We start from the raw sequence: 15,751 nt of genomic DNA, 5'->3' as shown, positions 1-15,751 counted from the left end.
TGGCCATGGGTAGATGGCACTTGTGGCTAGATTTCTTCCATGCACCACTAATCGCTACCATGTCTGTGGCCGGAGCTATTCGACGAACAACCATCGCATTTACCTAGGTACTTTTTCGGATTTTTGGTCCAACTTGCACCATTTTTGGCCCATATTTGCCCCATAGCTCCGCCGGTATCCAAGATATGGCCACACTTTCTTCTGGCCATGGGTAGATGGCACTTGTGGCTAGATTTCTTCCATGCACCACTAATCGCTACCATGTCTGTGGCCGGAGCTATTCGACGAACAACCATCGCATTTACCTAGGTACTTTTTCGGATTTTTGGTCCAACTTGCACCATTTTTGGCCCATATTTGCCCCATAGCTCCGCCGGTATCCAAGATATGGCCACACTTTCTTCTGGCCATGGGTAGATGGCACTTGTGGCTAGATTTCTTCCATGCACCACTAATCGCTACCATGTCTGTGGCCGGAGCTATTCGACGAACAACCATCGCATTTACCTAGGTACTTTTTCGGATTTTTGGTCCAACTTGCACCATTTTTGGCCCATATTTGCCCCATAGCTCCGCCGGTATCCAAGATATGGCCACACTTTCTTCTGGCCATGGGTAGATGGCACTTGTGGCTAGATTTCTTCCATGCACCACTAATCGCTACCATGTCTGTGGCCGGAGCTATTCGACGAACAACCATCGCATTTACCTAGGTACTTTTTCGGATTTTTGGTCCAACTTGCACCATTTTTGGCCCATATTTGCCCCATAGCTCCGCCGGTATCCAAGATATGGCCACACTTTCTTCTGGCCATGGGTAGATGGCACTTGTGGCTAGATTTCTTCCATGCACCACTAATCGCTACCATGTCTGTGGCCGGAGCTATTCACGAAAGCGCCTCGCGCACTTGGTCGGATTTTTGGTCCACCTGGCACCATTTTTGGCCCATATTTGCCCCATAGCTCCGCCGGTATCCAAGATATGGCCACACTTTCTTCTGGCCATGGGTAGATGGCACTTGTGGCTAGATTTCTTCCATGCACCACTAATCGCTACCATGTCTGTGGCCGGAGCTATTCGACGAACAACCATCGCATTTACCTAGGTACTTTTTCGGATTTTTGGTCCAACTTGCACCATTTTTGGCCCATATTTGCCCCATAGCTCCGCCGGTATCCAAGATATGGCCACACTTTCTTCTGGCCATGGGTAGATGGCACTTGTGGCTAGATTTCTTCCATGCACCACTAATCGCTACCATGTCTGTGGCCGGAGCTATTCGACGAACAACCATCGCATTCACCTTCTCGTTGCACTTCTTCGGGAATTTGGTGCAACCAAGTTTTCACTATAACTTGGTCATTTTCCGTCCATCGGACATGCGGTTTTGGGTGTCGATACTTGACACCGCACGCTACAATATGTTCCTCCACGACCATGTGGTCCGATGCTGCCAACAGGAGCTATTCGAGGAGTACCGATTTTTCACCATTAAAAATGCTCGTTTTTGCACCAACTTTTGCCTATAACTCAGGCTGTATCGATCGGATCTTCAATCTTGAAAAAGTTTTGGATAGGTGGCATCAAATGCTACATTTCGTTCTTACACGTCAACTTTGTCCGATGTCTAGCAAAAAAGTTATTCGCGAACCAAGTCCAGAACCCATGCAATGGCTGCCCTCATTGCATACATCACGGCGGTTAACTCTCGTTACTCTATACCGTGGACTTGGTACTTTTTCAGGCATTCGTTGCTACTTCTCGGTTCATGATATTCGTTTACGGTCTTCACTAGGGCATTTGGTGCTCCTTATCGGTTCATGATATTCGTTTACGGTCTTCACTAGGGCATTTGGTGCTCCTTATCGGTTCATGATATTCGTTTACGGTCTTCACTAGGGCATTTGGTGCTCCTTCTCGGTTCATGATATTCGTTTACGGTCTTCACTAGGGCATTTGGTACTGGGCTTCCCACTTTCTACTGATCGATCCATACTCACTTGCGTGCACCTAGCCTAGGAAGGTTTCCTATGGCTTCCCATCTTTCTACTGATCGATCCATACTCACTTGCGTGCACCTAGCCTAGGAAGGTTTCCTTGGGCTTCCCATCTTTCTACTGATCGATCCATACTCACTTGCGTGCACCTAGCCTAGGAAGGTTTCCTTGGGCTTCCCATCTTTCTACTGATCGATCCATACTCACTTGCGTGCACCTAGCCTAGGAAGGTTTCCTTGGGCTTCCCATCTTTCTACTGATCGATCCATACTCACTTGCGTGCACCTAGCCTAGGAAGGTTTCCTTGGGCTTCCCATCTTTCTACTGATCGATCCATACTCACTTGCGTGCACCTAGCCTAGGAAGGTTTCCTTGGGCTTCCCACTTTCTACTGATCGATCCATACTCACTTGCGTGCACCTAGCCTAGGAAGGTTTCCTATGGCTTCCCATCTTTCTACTGATCGATCCATACTCACTTGCGTGCACCTAGCCTAGGAAGGTTTCCTATGGCTTCCCATCTTTCTACTGATCGATCCATACTCACTTGCGTGCACCTAGCCTAGGAAGGTTTCCTATGGCTTCCCATCTTTCTACTGATCGATCCATACTCACTTGCGTGCACCTAGCCTAGGAAGGTTTCCTTGGGCTTCCCATCTTTCTACTGATCGATCCATACTCACTTGCGTGCACCTAGCCTAGGAAGGTTTCCTTGGGCTTCCCATCTTTCTACTGATCGATCCATACTCACTTGCGTGCACCTAGCCTAGGAAGGTTTCCTTGGGCTTCCCATCTTTCTACTGATCGATCCATACTCACTTGCGTGCACCTAGCCTAGGAAGGTTTCCTTGGGCTTCCCATCTTTCTACTGATCGATCCATACTCACTTGCGTGCACCTAGCCTAGGAAGGTTTCCTTGGGCTTCCCACTTTCTACTGATCGATCCATACTCACTTGCGTGCACCTAGCCTAGGAAGGTTTCCTATGGCTTCCCATCTTTCTACTGATCGATCCATACTCACTTGCGTGCACCTAGCCTAGGAAGGTTTCCTATGGCTTCCCATCTTTCTACTGATCGATCCATACTCACTTGCGTGCACCTAGCCTAGGAAGGTTTCCTATGGCTTCCCATCTTTCTACTGATCGATCCATACTCACTTGCGTGCACCTAGCCTAGGAAGGTTTCCTTGGGCTTCCCATCTTTCTACTGATCGATCCATACTCACTTGCGTGCACCTAGCCTAGGAAGGTTTCCTTGGGCTTCCCATCTTTCTACTGATCGATCCATACTCACTTGCGTGCACCTAGCCTAGGAAGGTTTCCTTGGGCTTCCCATCTTTCTACTGATCGATCCATACTCACTTGCGTGCACCTAGCCTAGGAAGGTTTCCTTGGGCTTCCCATCTTTCTACTGATCGATCCATACTCACTTGCGTGCACCTAGCCTAGGAAGGTTTCCTTGGGCTTCCCACTTTCTACTGATCGATCCATACTCACTTGCGTGCACCTAGCCTAGGAAGGTTTCCTATGGCTTCCCATCTTTCTACTGATCGATCCATACTCACTTGCGTGCACCTAGCCTAGGAAGGTTTCCTATGGCTTCCCATCTTTCTACTGATCGATCCATACTCACTTGCGTGCACCTAGCCTAGGAAGGTTTCCTTGGGCTTCCCATCTTTCTACTGATCGATCCATACTCACTTGCGTGCACCTAGCCTAGGAAGGTTTCCTATGGCTTCCCATCTTTCTACTGATCGATCCATACTCACTTGCGTGCACCTAGCCTAGGAAGGTTTCCTTGGGCTTCCCATCTTTCTACTGATCGATCCATACTCACTTGCGTGCACCTAGCCTAGGAAGGTTTCCTTGGGCTTCCCATCTTTCTACTGATCGATCCATACTCACTTGCGTGCACCTAGCCTAGGAAGGTTTCCTTGGGCTTCCCATCTTTCTACTGATCGATCCATACTCACTTGCGTGCACCTAGCCTAGGAAGGTTTCCCTTTGGTACCGACTTCCATCTACGCACTCGATATAACCTAGGTACTTGGTACCGATGATGGTTAACACTCAAGCATTTCTTGCATCCTGCGTGCAAGGTACCAATTTTCACTTCTCAGGTGCGTTTATGAGCCCGCATTAATCCAATATCGCTCTGATGGCCTTTCTTATTATTTCATCCGATAGCCCTTGCCAAAAGCTACCAAAAGTTCCTCCACGGCCATGTGCTCCGACGCTTAGTTTAGGAAATATTCGAAAAAATTCAAAATAGGAAGCATTTTCTTATTGGAAAATCACCTTAAATCGATGGCCATTTTTTGGTCAAAAACTTTAACGTCTTCCCGACTTTGCGGGAATTGCGAATTTTAGGCACCCAGAGAAAATCTTTTACTTTAAGGGGGCGGCCGCGAAGTTGCCCAAAGTCTCGGACACAAAAATTCTCAAGTTCCCCACTCTAGTAAATCGCCCTATGAGTATCTCCTGGCCCGCGAGCTCTGCGAGCGGGCCAGCTTCGGCGATTTTTGCCTTTTCGCCTAGGCGGTTCTTCTACGAAATTGGTCCACAGCTTTTGCTCAGAAAGCTAGCATTTGTTGCAACAGTTAGGTGCTTGGTACCACATTTTGGTATCCATTTGGGCATTTGTTGCAACTACTCGGTACTTTGGCCCACATTTCGCTCTACTCGGGCCTCTATGGTGCTACTTGTCGGTACTTTTGGCCAACTTAGGCCAATTGGGTGCAACTTGTGGGTACTCTGTGGGTACTTTAGGGCATATTGTGTCTTTCGGGTGAACCTTCGCGATACTTCATGGGTACTGATGGCCAACTTAGGAACATTCAGTGCAACCTTTGGGCCTAAGGAAATTTGTCCAACTCTTTGGACTTAGAAAATTTTCTGGACTTAGAAAATTTTCTGGACTTGTAAAAATTTTCAAATGTTCAATTTGGCCCACATTTCGCTCTACTCGGGCCTCTATGGTGCTACTTGGCGGTACTTTTGGCCAACTTAGGCCAATTGGGTGCTCTTTGTGGGTACTCTATCGGTACTTTTGGCCAACTTAGGCCAATGGGGTGCTATATGTGGGTGCTCTATCGGTACTTTTGGCCATGTTAGGCCCATTCGGTGCTATATGTGGGTGCTCTATCGGTACTTTTGGCCATGTTAGGCCCATTCGGTGCTATTTGTGGGTACTCTATCGGTACTTTTGGCCAACTTAGGCCCATGGGGTGCTCTTTGTGGGTACTCTATCGGTACTTTTGGCCATGTTAGGCCCACTCGGTGCTATTTGTGGGTACTCTATCGGTACTTTTGGCCATGTTAGGCCCACTCGGTGCTATTTGTGGGTACTCTATCGGTACTTTTGGCCAACTTAGGCCAATGGGGTGCTATATGTGGGTGCTCTATCGGTACTTTTGGCCATGTTAGGCCCACTCGGTGCTATATGTGGGTGCTCTATCGGTACTTTTGGCCATGTTAGGCCCATTCGGTGCTATTTGTGGGTACTCTATCGGTACTTTTGGCCAACTTAGGCCAATTGGGTGCTCTTTGTGGGTACTCTATCGGTACTTTTGGCCATCTTAGGCCCATTCGGTGCTATTTGGGGGTACTCTATCGGTACTTTTGGCCAACATAGGCCAATTGGGTGCTACTTGTGGGTGCTCTATCGGTACTTTTGGCCAACTTAGGCCAACTGGGTGCTATTTGTGGGTACTCTATCGGTACTTTTGGCCAACTTAGGCCAACTCAGTGCTTCTTGTGGGTACTCTATCGGTACTTTTGGCCAACTTAGGCCCATTCGGTGCTATTTGTGGGTACTCTATCGGTACTTTTGGCCAACTTAGGCCAACTCAGTGCTATTTGTGGGTACTCTATCGGTACTTTTGGCCAACTTAGGCCAACGCGGTGCTATTTGTGGGTACTCTATCGGTACTTTGGGACATATTATGTCCTTCGGGTGAACCTTCTCGATACCTCATGGGTACTTGTGGCCAACTTAGGAAAATTCAGTGCAACCTATGGGCCTTTGGAAATTGTTTCAACACTTTGGACTTAGAAAATTTTCTGGACTTAGAAAATTTTTTGGACTTAGAAAAATTTTCAACTTCTGTATCTTCTTCATCATGTTCCATTTTGTGGGACTTAGAAAATTTTCTGGACTTAGAAAATTTTTTGGACTTAGGAAATTTTTCAACACTTGTAAAATTTTTGTTCCTTCTTTGAAGAAGAATACTTTCCACTATTAGCTTCTTTCTCTTTTTCTTCTTAGTTGTCTTCTTATTTTCGGTCCGAGAGCGCCGACACTTGTAAAATAATCTAAGTCCGAAGACTTTTGGAATGAACCAAAAGTCAACGAACACAACACACCAAGCCTATCAACATCAAGTGGCAACCCGAAGGAAGCGCAGCGGCCAGCCCATGTACAACGCGAAGTTGTAGCATGCAACCAACCAACCGCTAACCTCCAACGGCACTCAATGTATTCGTTACACATGGGCGCACCTGCACCACACTGTCGTGACCATCCAACGAGCCGTCGGTTCGGTCGTGTGTTACAAGCACCCCATCACATAGGCATAGAGTCACCACACAGTGTTCTTCAACACTCTCGTCACATGGTGCAAGTCACGGTACGCACCACCAATGTGCACTGGTTGGCCAATTCCAGCACACACGGGGCGCGCACGCGCAAGCACTAACCACCAAGCATGGGTCGCCTGAGAGGATCGATGCGAACGCATCTCTACAACTTGAAGCTCCCAGCCTGTAGTCCCGTCGTTTGCGGGCGGTCGTAGGTGTCGAAACTAGTGATATCCACAGTCGGCAAGCTCGTCCACCGGTGTTCCCAACATGTATGGTACTAACACGTGCAGCGCGAACCCGCCCTTTGCGGCCTAGTAGTAAGCGGGGATGAGACGCCAGTGTGCCAATGGACAGCACGGACGGTTCTCGGAGGGTTGTTAGGCCCGCTAGCTTACGACCACCTAATGGGTATAAGAAGCGCTATCAGCTCGGATTGGATACGACCTTAGAGGCGTTCAGGCATAATCCAGCGGACGTAGCGTCATACCATAGTCCGTTCGAACTAGTATTGAGCCAGTGGTCCGTACCTGTGGTTCCTCTCGTACTGCACAGGAATTCCGTTAAGATAGCGACAAACAATGCACACCAGTAGGGTAAAACTAACCTGTCTCACGACGGTCTAAACCCAGCTCACGTTCCCTTGAAAGGGTGAACAATCCTACGCTTGGTAAATTTTGCTTTACAATGATAGGAAGAGCCGACATCGAAGGATCAAAAAGCCACGTCGCTATGAACGCTTGGCGGCCACAAGCCAGTTATCCCTGTAGTCTGAGCGAAACCTCCGAAGTGAACGGACGTGTTTTTCGAGCGCTCCCGTGCGAATTTGCGAAAAAGTGCGTTTAAAGCGAATTAGTTCGAGATTTACCCACAGGTGGCGCTGGTGTTGTTAGGAGTGATATTCCCCAGCCCCCCCAACTCGAACCATAGTGCTACGAGCGTTTTTACGGAAAACGTGAAATATTTCACGAAATATTTCATGAAATATTTCAACCTTGAAATATTTCAAAAGAGGACAAAATTTCCTTTCCGGGGAGCCGTCGGACGCCCGGATCGGACAAGTGGTTCCGGAGCTATAGAGGATTGAAAAAGTTTGATAAGTAGTTCGATAACTGTTATCGAACTCCAACACCGAGTTATCAAACTTCCGGACAAATCCTTTAAAGTGGGATATCTCGGTAACCCCTCGGGCTAGAGGGACGTCCGGGGTATCGGTGGATAGGTCTCGGAGTGGAGCACCGGATCGTCACCCCCCCGCCCCTCCCATATCCACCCCCTCCCCCTCAGGAGGGAAAAACCAGTGTTTTCTAGTGTCCGGTTGGTATTGCCCTCTAAAAGTGCGCGAATCGGTTAAAAATATTGCAGAATATTAAGTGAGATTATCCCGATTCGATGAAGTGGTCTGCCGTTTCTGTGCGTTAAAAAACAACGGAGATATTAGCACCCAAAGTTGCAGGTTTTTCGCGTTTCCGGTTTCGGTTCCGGCCATACAATTTGTATGGGATTTTCTGAAAATCAGTTTTTTGTGAATAACTTCGTCAATTCTCAATGGATTTTCAAAAATAAAACATCAAAAGACGCGTATTGAAAAGACGCATCCAACGGTGTTAAGTTTGTGCGTGTGTGTGTATGCCACCGGAAGTGGTGACCAGAAAACAGGTGTTTTTCAGTGTCCGGTTGGTATTGCCCTTCAAAAGTGCGCGAATCGATTTGAAAATACTGTAGAACGTTAAATGAGAACGTCCCGATTCGTTGAAGTGGTCTGCCGTTCCTGTGCGTTAAAAAACAACGGAGATATTAGCGCCCAAAGTTGGAGGTTTTTCGCGTTTCCGGTTTCATTTCCGGCCATACAATTTGTATGGGATTTTCCGGGGACCAGTTTTTCGTGAATAACTTCGTCAATTCTAAACGGATTTTCAAAAGTAAAACATCAAAAGACGCGTATTGAAAAGACGCATCCAACGGTGTAAAGTTTGTGCGTGTGTGTGTATGCCACCGGAAGTGGTGACCAAAAAACAGGTGTTTTTCAGTGTCCGGTTGGTATTGCCCTCTAAAAGTGCGCAAATCGATTTAAAAATACTGTAGAACGTTAAATGAGAACGTCCCGATTCGTTGAAGTGGTCTGCCGTTTCTGTGCGTTAAAAAACAACGGAGATATTAACGCCCAAAGTTTGAGGTTTTTCGCGTTTCCGGTTTCATTTCCGGCCATACAATTTGTATGGGAGGCGATTTCGTCTGGGCATTTGTATGGTGGTAGCACATGCGAAATAAGAAAATAGTGGTACTCACGGTCTTGGATGGTGAGATCCCTTACTGTAGTGAGTGCCGAGTCGTAGCACATGCGAACATTAGAAAATAGTGGTACTCACGGCCGTGGATGGTGAGCGACGAAATCGTGTGACGTCACAAGGTGCCGTGACGTCACAGGAGTAGTGTGTGAATATCAAACCGGAATCTCAAAATAGCGGCCAAACCAAGAGTGCCAGGACTTTGGTTCCACGTGGCCGACCCCCGATTCTGGCCCTGGGCCCTGTGGCCAAATTTGGCATTCCTACATGCCAAGGGGGGGGAGTTTTTCGCGGGTCAGTTTTTGGTGAATAACTCGGTGAGTTCTTGACGGATTTTCAAAAGTGACGCATCAAAAGACGCGTCTCGCAGAGGCGCATCCAACAAAAATTTGAGCGAGTGTGTACGGTCGGAATAGCGGAAGTTGTATGCGGAAAACCGGAAGTGCGTTTAGGTTTTCTCATTTTTGAAGGACTACGTACAAGTAGAGTCGCGGAGTTAAGTGTCCAGAAGGCTAAGTGGGAACGACCCGCTTCGATTGAGTGGTCTGCCGTTCCGGAGAGACGATTAGTTCCGGAGTTATCTGCCTGCAAAATTCGGATTTCCATTTGAGGAAATCGCGTGACGTCATAAGGTGCCGTGACGTCACAGGAGTAGTGTGTGAATATCAAACCGGAATCTCAAAATAGCGGCCAAACCAAGAGTGCCAGGACTTTGGTTCCACGTGGCCGACCCCCGATTCTGGCCCTGGGCCCTGTGGCCAAATTTGGCATTCCTACATGCCAAGGGGGGGGAGTTTTTCGCGGGTCAGTTTTTGGTGAATAACTCGGTGAGTTCTTGACGGATTTTAAAAAGTGACGCATCAAAAGACGCGTCTCGCAGAGGCGCATCCAACAAAAATTTGAGCGAGTGTGTACGGTCGGAATAGCGGAAGTTGTATGCGGAAAACCGGAAGTGCGTTTAGGTTTTCTCATTTTTGAAGGACTACGTACAAGTAGAGTCGCGGAGTTAAGTGTCCAGAAGGCTAAGTGGGAACGACCCGCTTCGATTGAGTGGTCTGCCGTTCCGGAGAGACGATTAGTTCCGGAGTTATCTGCCTGCAAAATTCGGATTTCCATTTGAGGAAATCGCGTGACGTCACAAGGTGCCGTGACGTCACAGGAGTAGTGTGTGAATATCAAACCGGAATCTCAAAATAGCGGCCAAACCAAGAGTGCCAGGACTTTGGTTCCACGTGGCCGACCCCCGATTCTGGCCCTGGGCCCTGTGGCCAAATTTGGCATTCCTACATGCCAAGGGGGGGGAGTTTTTCGCGGGTCAGTTTTTGGTGAATAACTCGGTGAGTTCTTGACGGATTTTCAAAAGTGACGCATCAAAAGACGCGTCTCGCAGAGGCGCATCCAACAAAAATTTGAGCGAGTGTGTACGGTCGGAATAGCGGAAGTTGTATGCGGAAAACCGGAAGTGCGTTTAGGTTTTCTCATTTTTGAAGGACTACGTACAAGTAGAGTCGCGGAGTTAAGTGTCCAGAAGGCTAAGTGGGAACGACCCGCTTCGATTGAGTGGTCTGCCGTTCCGGAGAGACGATTAGTTCCGGAGTTATCTGCCTGCAAAATTCGGATTTCCATTTGAGGAAATCGCGTGACGTCATAAGGTGCCGTGACGTCACAGGAGTAGTGTGTGAATATCAAACCGGAATCTCAAAATAGCGGCCAAACCAAGAGTGCCAGGACTTTGGTTCCACGTGGCCGACCCCCGATTCTGGCCCTGGGCCCTGTGGCCAAATTTGGCATTCCTACATGCCAAGGGGGGGGAGTTTTTCGCGGGTCAGTTTTTGGTGAATAACTCGGTGAGTTCTTGACGGATTTTAAAAAGTGACGCATCAAAAGACGCGTCTCGCAGAGGCGCATCCAACAAAAATTTGAGCGAGTGTGTACGGTCGGAATAGCGGAAGTTGTATGCGGAAAACCGGAAGTGCGTTTAGGTTTTCTCATTTTTGAAGGACTACGTACAAGTAGAGTCGCGGAGTTAAGTGTCCAGAAGGCTAAGTGGGAACGACCCGCTTCGATTGAGTGGTCTGCCGTTCCGGAGAGACGATTAGTTCCGGAGTTATCTGCCTGCAAAATTCGGATTTCCATTTGAGGAAATCGCGTGACGTCACAAGGTGCCGTGACGTCACAGGAGTAGTGTGTGAATATCAAACCGGAATCTCAAAATAGCGGCCAAACCAAGAGTGCCAGGACTTTGGTTCCACGTGGCCGACCCCCGATTCTGGCCCTGGGCCCTGTGGCCAAATTTGGCATTCCTACATGCCAAGGGGGGGGAGTTTTTCGCGGGTCAGTTTTTGGTGAATAACTCGGTGAGTTCTTGACGGATTTTCAAAAGTGACGCATCAAAAGACGCGTCTCGCAGAGGCGCATCCAACAAAAATTTGAGCGAGTGTGTACGGTCGGAATAGCGGAAGTTGTATGCGGAAAACCGGAAGTGCGTTTAGGTTTTCTCATTTTTGAAGGACTACGTACAAGTAGAGTCGCGGAGTTAAGTGTCCAGAAGGCTAAGTGGGAACGACCCGCTTCGATTGAGTGGTCTGCCGTTCCGGAGAGACGATTAGTTCCGGAGTTATCTGCCTGCAAAATTCGGATTTCCATTTGAGGAAATCGCGTGACGTCATAAGGTGCCGTGACGTCACAGGAGTAGTGTGTGAATATCAAACCGGAATCTCAAAATAGCGGCCAAACCAAGAGTGCCAGGACTTTGGTTCCACGTGGCCGACCCCCGATTCTGGCCCTGGGCCCTGTGGCCAAATTTGGCATTCCTACATGCCAAGGGGGGGGAGTTTTTCGCGGGTCAGTTTTTGGTGAATAACTCGGTGAGTTCTTGACGGATTTTCAAAAGTGACGCATCAAAAGACGCGTCTCGCAGAGGCGCATCCAACAAAAATTTGAGCGAGTGTGTACGGTCGGAATAGCGGAAGTTGTATGCGGAAAACCGGAAGTGCGTTTAGGTTTTCTCATTTTTGAAGGACTACGTACAAGTAGAGTCGCGGAGTTAAGTGTCCAGAAGGCTAAGTGGGAACGACCCGCTTCGATTGAGTGGTCTGCCGTTCCGGAGAGACGATTAGTTCCGGAGTTATCTGCCTGCAAAATCCGGATTTCCATTTCCGGTTCGGTCAACAAACAAGGTTAGTACGAGTTGGACCCACAGGTGGCGCTAGTGTCGCCAGGAGAAATATCCCATAGCCCACCCCACTTGGACCATCTAGCTACAGGCGTTTTTCTGGAAATCGTGAAATATTTCACGAAATATTTCATGAAATATTTCAACCTTGAAATATTTCAAAAGAGGACAAAATTTCCTTTCTGGGGAGCTGCCGGACGCCCGGATCGGACAAGCGGTTCCGGAGATATAGGGGTCTAAAAAGTTTGATAAGTAGTTTGATAAGTGTTATCGAACTCCAACACCGACTTATCAAACTTTCGGCAAATTCTTCAAAGTGGGATATCTCGGTAACCCCTCGGGCTAGAGGGACGTCCGAGGTATCGTTGGATAGGTCTCGGAGAGGAGCATCTTTTCGTCACCCCCCCGCCCCTCCCATATCCACCCCCTCCCCCTCAGGAAGGAAAAACCTCCCCACGCCAAGTAGGACATCGGTGCGGGGTATCATTCGAAAGGTCTGGAGGAGGGGCGTTGAGTCTTCACCACTCCGCCCACCTCCCACCCACCCCCCACGCAGAGCAGCAAAGAAATGGTGATCACCCGAACGTCGATGCGTGCTGCGTCGGTGGATTCGCGCGCGAAGACAGGAGCGGCCTCGGGTGTTGAACCGAGGGTGGTTGTCCAGCGACTACCAATGTCTTCCTCATCAACGGCTTCGCCTGCTGCTGTAGAGCTGAAACTCCTGCAGGAGGCTCTGCAGAGTATGGAGCGGAAATATGAGGAGATGCGGAAGCAGAACGAGAAGCTGCATGAGGAGCTAATTCGAATGTGTCAGATGTTCGAAGAGGCTAAGAAGGAGGCGCGCCTAGAGGCCATTCGGCGCGAAGAAAAGGCGGATGCGGAGATAGCGATGCTCCGTGTGGCTCACCAGCGTGATCGTGATGCGCTCAATGAGCTCATCGCGCAGGTGATTGGACATCAGCGTCCAGGAGAGGCAATCCGGCAATCCGCAAGCCCGCCAACCCCCATGCCGCGACGTCCATTGCAGATGCATGGACAACGGCAGCTGGAGGAGCAACAGTGGCAGCAGCAGCAGCAGCAGCAGCAGCAGCAGCAACATCGTGAGCAGCGGCAGCAGCAGCAGCAGCAGCAGCAACAGCGTCAGCAGAGTGCAGCGACGGCTATGGTGGTGCCGTCTTCGGACCAGGAAGGCGACTCCTGGACTGAGGTGGTGCGCCGTAAGCCGGCACGCCAACCGGCGAGAACGCAGCAGCAGCAGCAGCAGCAGTGGCCGCAGCTGCCACAACAACGGGCGAAGGCCCAGCGACAGGCGGTTGCAGGACCATCGTCACAGCAGCCCCAACAACAGCAGGGGCAACAGGCCTGGCGTAGCCAGCCTGCAACACGGCGAGGCGGAGGGCGTCAACGGCAGCGCAAAATCAAGCCGGACGCAATTGAGATTGCTCCAGCCGAGGGACAAACCTGGACCGAGGTTTACCAGGTTGTGCGTGGGGCTCCAGAGATGGTGAAATACGCAGAGGCCCTCGGAGTCGGACGACGCACCACACGCTCCCGACTCGTTATGGAGCTGAAGGAGAGCGCGAACGCTGCAGAGGTGCTGCAGTGCATCCAAGACGTGTGCGCGAAGGCGGAACTGCCGGCATCAGCACGATTGGTGACTCCCACGGTCGACATCCGGATGGACGCGGTCGACCCTTTAGCGGAGGAGACACACGTGGCGAAGGCACTCTCCGAGCTATGCCAGCACACCGTGGAGGAGACTTCGGTTCGGCTGCGACCAGCGTGGGACGGCACGAAGGTGGCGATAGCGCGGGTGACAACGAAGGCGGCAGAGGAGCTGGACGGGAAGTTTGTCAAAATCAAGTACACGTCCTGCCTGATCCGGAAGGTGGCTCCAATGCAGACGCGGCAGCAACGTTGTTACAAGTGTCTGGAGATGGGACACGTCCGGGCAGCGTGCACGAGCGAAGTCGACCGCTCGGCCAGCTGCATTCGTTGCGGGAAGCCGGATCATCAGGCGAAGAGCTGCACGGCGGAGGTGTGCTGTGCCGTGTGCAGCGGTCCGCATCCGGTCGGGCATCTGACGTGCCGACGCTAAAGGTGCTGCAGATCAACCTTGGGCGGAGCAGGACAGCTCAGGACCTGCTGATGCAGACGGCTCGCGAGATGGATGTTCAGGTGGTGCTTGCCTGTGAGCTGTATCGGCCGCCTCGAGATGATCCGCGATGGGCTGTTGATGAGGAGTTGAGCGTGGCGATCGTCGCAACGGGGGCTTACCCCATCCAGCGTCTGTGGGGAAGCGTCGTCCCGGGACTGGTGGTTGCCACGATAGCGGGAGTTACGTTCGCCAGCTGCTACGTGTCGCCCAGCAGCGGTCTTGATGACTTCGAGGAGTTTCTTGGTGCGGTGGAGGTGTCGCTGGTGGGACATACAACATCAGTCCTGGCTGGGGACTTCAACGCCTGGAACGAGGAGTGGGGGAGTGCGCGCACTACCCGGAAGGGGCAGGAGCTCCTAAGCGTGGTGGAGCAGCTGGCGCTGCAGACGCTGAACCGTGGCAACGTGCCCACCTTCAAGGGCAACGGGGTTGCACGGGAAAGCGTCATCGACGTCTCCTTCGCCAGCCAATCCATTGTGCGGCCGGACTCATGGCGCGTGCTTAACCGCTTCTCCGGCAGCGATCACGAGTACATCGAGTTTCAGGTGGAGGTTCCGGGTCAACGGAACAAGCGACGTGGCCAGCAGCACCAAAGCCAAGCAGCAGCCAGTGACGGGACAGCCAGGCATGCCGGAACTCGGTGGAAGACGACGCAGTTCGTCCGGAAGAGCTTTGACATCGCCCTCACAGTCGGCCGCTTCGGACAGGTCGACACTCCGGAGGGGCTGGTTGGCGGACTCACTCGGGCGTGCGATGAGACCATGGAGAGAGTACACGGGGCTACCTTCCACCGCAAGCCCCAGGTGTACTGGTGGTCTCCGGACATCGAGCGCTTGAGGGAAGAGTGCGAAGCAGCGGAGGCAGCCCATCGCCGGGCTCAACCGTCGGAGCGTGCTGCGACGTCTGCCGGACTGCAGGACTGTCGTCGTTTGCTGCAGGCCAGTATCCAGAACAGCAAGGAGAGCAGCCTTCAAGAGCTGATTGACGGCGTCGAGGCTGAGGTGTTCGGTCTTGGGTACAAGGTTGTGCGAGCGAAGCTTCGCGGCCGGGCGCCACCGGAAACGGACCGCGCTGTTCTTGGTCCGATCGTCGACGCCTTGTTCCCGGAGCATCCAGCGTTCGAGTGGCCGGACATCGAAGCGAGCACCGCCTCACACGTCGCTCTGAGGCCGGTCACGAGCTCGGAGGTCCTGCTACTGGCTGAGCGGATGGCGTCGTCCAAGGCGCCAGGGTTGGACGGCATCCCGAACACTGCGGTAAAAGCAGCGATGCGGAAGCACCCGGAGGTCTTCGTGGACGTGTACAACCAGCTGCTCGAGCGAGGCGAGTTTCCTGCGTCGTGGAAGGAGGCTCGACTTGTGCTGATCGCGAAGCCGGGCAAGCAGCCGGGCGACCCGTCATCATATCGTCCGCTGCTCATGCTGGGAGCAGTCGCCAAGGGGTTCGAGCGGGTGATCCTGGATCGGCTGAACGACCACTTGGAGAACAGCGATGCTCCGCGACTGTCGCCAAGGCAGTACGGGTTCCGGCGCGGCCGTTCAACAATACAGGCCAT

The sequence above is a fragment of the Anopheles funestus genome (genome assembly GCF_943734845.2).
Source record: "Anopheles funestus chromosome X unlocalized genomic scaffold, idAnoFuneDA-416_04 X_unloc_20, whole genome shotgun sequence".
NCBI lineage: Eukaryota > Metazoa > Arthropoda > Insecta > Diptera > Culicidae > Anopheles > Anopheles funestus.
This window is presented reverse-complemented; position numbering follows the sequence as displayed.